Source organism: Mandrillus leucophaeus, unplaced genomic scaffold (genome assembly GCF_000951045.1).
Source record: "Mandrillus leucophaeus isolate KB7577 unplaced genomic scaffold, Mleu.le_1.0 Scaffold182, whole genome shotgun sequence".
NCBI lineage: Eukaryota > Metazoa > Chordata > Mammalia > Primates > Cercopithecidae > Mandrillus > Mandrillus leucophaeus.
Window position 1 is genome coordinate 2,327,026 of NW_012101832.1, and position 4,612 is coordinate 2,331,637.

Genomic DNA, 4,612 nt, shown 5'->3' on the forward strand with positions numbered 1-4,612 from the left:
CAACATGGTGAAACCTCATCTCTACTAAAAATACACAAATTAGCCAGATGTGGTGGTGGGTGCCTCTAATCCCAGCTACTCGGGAGGCTGAGGCAGGAGAATCGCTTGAACCTGGGAGGTAGAGGTTACGGTGAGCCAAGATTGTGCCACTGACCCCAGCCTGGGCTGCAGAGTGAGACTCCGTCTCAAAGGAAAAAAAAAAAAAAAAAGAAATGTGAACTTGTCAATATCTCAGAACTGATACAATTTGTGGATGGTGATTCACATTAATGAAATTTACACGGAACTGGTGTACAAATTCTAAATGAAAATTTATTAATTTTTATTTATTTATTTTTGAGATGAAATTTCGCTCTTGTTGCTAGGTTGGAGTGCAATGGCGGGATCTCAGCTCACCAAAACCTCCACCTCCCGGGTTCAAGTGATTCTCCTACCTCAGCCTCCCAACTAGCTGGGATTATAGGCATGCACCACCATGCCTGGCTAATTTTTTTGTATTTTTAGTAGAGACGGGGTTTCACCATGTTGGTCAGGCTGGTCTTGAACTCCTGACCTTGGGTGATCTGCCCACCTCGGCTTCCCAAAGTGCTGGGATTACAGGTGTGAGCCATTGTGCCTGGTCATTAAATGAAAATTTATTCATTTACAAATATTTAAGGGCATATCAACCTCCTCCAGATATGTTTTGCAAACACCTTTTTGAACCAAACTCAATGCCAACCCCTGTTCTGGGTGCTGGAGATACCGAGGTAAATAAAATATAGGGTTTGTTTTCTTTTTTATTTTCCTGTTTCTGAATAGATCACAAGGCTTTGTTTTCTGAGAGCTCCCTAACTTGTGAGTACACTGGGTGTGGGCCAACACCTTTTCTCTCTGAAATCACAGAGCATAGAAAGCAGCTTGTTGAGCCTCAAATCACAACAAGGGAGGCTAGCTGGAGGGCTGAAATAGTCAGTAGTGTCTTTGACGCCAGGGATAACTAGATGTTAGAATTGAGGTGACCCAACCACAACCCCAGTACAGGTCTGCGACTAAGCACTGCCAGCTGAGCAGGACCTTTATTCTGTAGACATTTTTCATCTTTTTTTTTTTTTTTTTTGAGACGGAGTCTCGCTCTGTCACCCAGGCTGGAGTGCAGTGGCGGGATCTCGGCTCACTGCAACCTCCACCTCCCGGGTTCAAGTGATTCTTCTGCCTCAGCCTCCTGAGTAGTTGGGACTACAGGTGCCTGCCACCATGCCCAGCTAATTTTTTAAATATTTTTAGTAGAGATGGGATTTCACCATGTTGGCCAGGCTTGTCTCGATCTTTTGACCTCGTGATCCGCCCGCCTTGGTCTCCCATAGTGCTGGGATTACAGGTGTGAGCCACCGTGCCCAGTCAACATTTTTCATTTTACGTGAAAGCTGTCTCCGGTCTTGGGTGCTGAATCATTGCTGGCGGCATTCGCTCAGCTCTCACCCATGCCGCATTGATCTTACTAACATATCACTCAGGACAGGACCTGGTTTCCCCAGTTTCTCACTCCTTGAGGGTCCCTCATTCTTGCCTGCTTGTTGATCTGTGCCATTCTGATTCGATTCTTGGAATCCCTCTGTGAGCTTCTGCCTTGCTTTAGTCCCTTTTCTCTCCTCTCAGCTGTTTTTTTTTTTTTTTTTAAAGCAGTTGTCAATTTCCTTCAAGCTTCCACCCAGTCTTTCTCCTCCTAACTCGTAGCAGGTAACCTTGCCACCCACTGCAGCTAGAAAATGTGGGTGAGGTGTAACTTCCTTATGCATATGTAGGTATAAGCTCCCTACAGAAAGCCTCAGTGCCCGACACGAGTGCCCCAGGCATCTCCCAGGTTCCTCCTTCTACTACTCTGTCCATTCCAGGGCTTGGTTGCTTTTGTGCCATCTGAGTCCTTTCTCTCTGCTCTGTCCCTGTGGTGGACAGTGTGCTTGACTCTCAGTTCTGGCGTTTCCTCTTAGTTTCCCTTGTTGTATACTCTGCATGGCCCTTGTTGGTGTGAAAAGAAACCAAAAATATTTCATCCCAAAATATACTTCTTTGACTTATTTTGATATGGCTATTCAGAGAGCCTGTAGACAGGAAAAGCCCTGAAAAGCTGCTTTTTGTGGAGGAGATTTACATCTGTAGAGAAAAAGTCACTTCTGTGAAATACACAGCCAGGCTCTCCCTGAGCCCTGCTTCCTTTCTCCAGATCTAGGAAAGAGTAACTCAACCACAGGCTGCCATCTCTTCTTTCTGAGATGACCTGAGATATTTTCTTTTCTTTTCTTTTCTTTTTTGAGACAGAGTCTCACTCTGTCACCCAGGCTGGAGTGCAGTGGTGCAATCTCGGCTCACTGCAACCTCAGCCTCCCAGGTTCAGGCAATTCTTGTGCCCCAGCCTCCCGAGTAGCTGGGACTACAGGTGTGTGCCACCAAGCCTGGCTAACTTTTTTTGTATTTTTAGTAGAGACGGAATTTCCCCATGTTGCCCAGGCTGGTCTTGAACTCTTGAGCTCAGGCAATCCGCCTGCCTTGGCCTCCCAAATTGCTGGAATCACAGGTATGAGCCACCGCGCCTGGCTGACCTGAGATATTTTCATCTGCAGAATAAGATGTAACCTTTTCTTGTTTTCTTCTTTCACCCTCCCGTTAACCTGCGTGGCCACCTCCCTCAGAGCCTGGAGAAACTTGGTCCTAGGCCATTGTTCTTTGGGCTTACTCATTTATCCTGAAAATAACTGACTCCAACAACCAGCCCTCCATCCATCTTTTCCCCAGTGAAGAGAATATTTAAGCATCAACCATCTGGTCCTCCTTCGAGTTAATATCTTGTATGACTCCCTCGCACAGGTGTGCATGTAATGAATCTGTTATGCTTTTCTCTGTGACCCTTTATAATGGGGAGGGAAGAGCTCACTCTTTCTGTCCCTACAGCATTCCCTTGAGTCTTGTCTTAGGTCCTCTTCTTTGTCTCTAATTTATCTCCCTGAACGACCTCACCCACTCCCATGGCTTGAGTTGTCATCTCTGTGCAACTCCTGAATCTCTTTTTTCCAGCTGTTTGCTGACTCCTCCCCCCACCCCCCCATCCATTCTCTGCCTTGTTCTGTGCCTTGGGGCACCTTGCCCCCTGGCTTCTGGTTGAGTTTAGCTAAGGAGAGGAATCAGGAATAGGAAGCCGGAGACTAAAGTGATCGGGATATTCCTTCTTCTGTTTCCATTCTGTTCCAGTGGGGGCTGCCTTCTCCACAACCGCGGCTCTGCCAGGGGTCCTTGTCCACAGCTCCAGCTCCCGCTGGACTCAGTGAATGTTGCATCTCCTTGTCCCTTCAGGCCTAAGGCTTCCCACTGTTGTTCATCCCGGGATGTTAAACATCTCTTAATGACTTCCTTTACCCTTCCCAGATCTTCAAATCTAGCTGAAGACGCCTTCTGCATCCTGCTGGTACCGTGACTGATACATAACTCCTATCTATCCCTGGAGCAACTGCTCCTTGAACATCTCCGCAGGTGCCCCTGACTCAACAGGTCCAGAACAGAATTCATTTCCCCCCAAAATTGCTTTTCTTCCTGATCCTGATTTTTTTTTTTTTTTTGAGATGGAGTCTCACTCTGTTGCCCAGGCTGTAGCGTAGTGGTGCCATCTCAGCTCAGTGCAACCTCCACCTTCCAGGTTCAAGCAATTCTCGTGCCTCAGCCTCCTGAGTATTGGGACTATAGGCACGTGCCACCGTGCCTGGCTAATTTTTTTGTATTTTTAGTAGAGATGGGGTTTCACCGTGTTAGCCAAGATGGTCTCAATCTCCTGAGCTCGTGATCCGCCCACCTTGGCCTCCCAAAGTGCTGGGATTACAAGCATGAGTCACTGCACCCAACCCTTTTTCTTTTGAGACAGAGTCTCGCTCTGTTGCCCAGACTGGAGTGCAATGGCGTGATCTCTGCTCACTGCAACCCCCGCCTCCTGGGTTCAAGCGATTCTCCTGCCTCAACCTCCTGAGTAGCTGGGATTACAGGCAGGCACCACCATGCCCAGCTAACTTTTGTGTTTTTAGCAGAGACAGGGTTTCACCATGTTGGCCAGGCTGGTCTCAAACTCCTGACCTCAAGTGGTCCACCCACCTCAGCCTCCCAAATTATTGGAATTACAGGTGTGAGCCACCGTGCCTGGCCATTCTTTCTGATTTCTCCATCTTATTTGTGGGCACCACTATCCACCTAGTTAGTTATTCCAGTTGGAAATCTTAGAGTCATCCTAGACTCCTCCCTTACTCATTAAGTCCCATCAATGGTACCCCCTTAGCATCTCTTGAATCTATTTCTTTCTCTCACTCCCACCCCCACTCCCTAGCTAATGCCTTGATAAGGCCTACATTATCACTTGCCCCGACTCATGCAAGCCTGACTGGTCTTCTTGCCTCTAGTCTTGCCCCCTTCAAACCCTTCTTTACATTGCAGGTCCCAGTGATTTTTATTTTTATTTTTTTAAGACAGGGTCTCACTCTGTCATCCAGGCTAGAGTGCTGTGGTGTAATCATAGCTCATTGCAGCCTCAACCTCTTGGGCTCAAGCTATCCTCTCACTGCAGCCTCTGGAATATAGCTGGGACTACATGTGCACA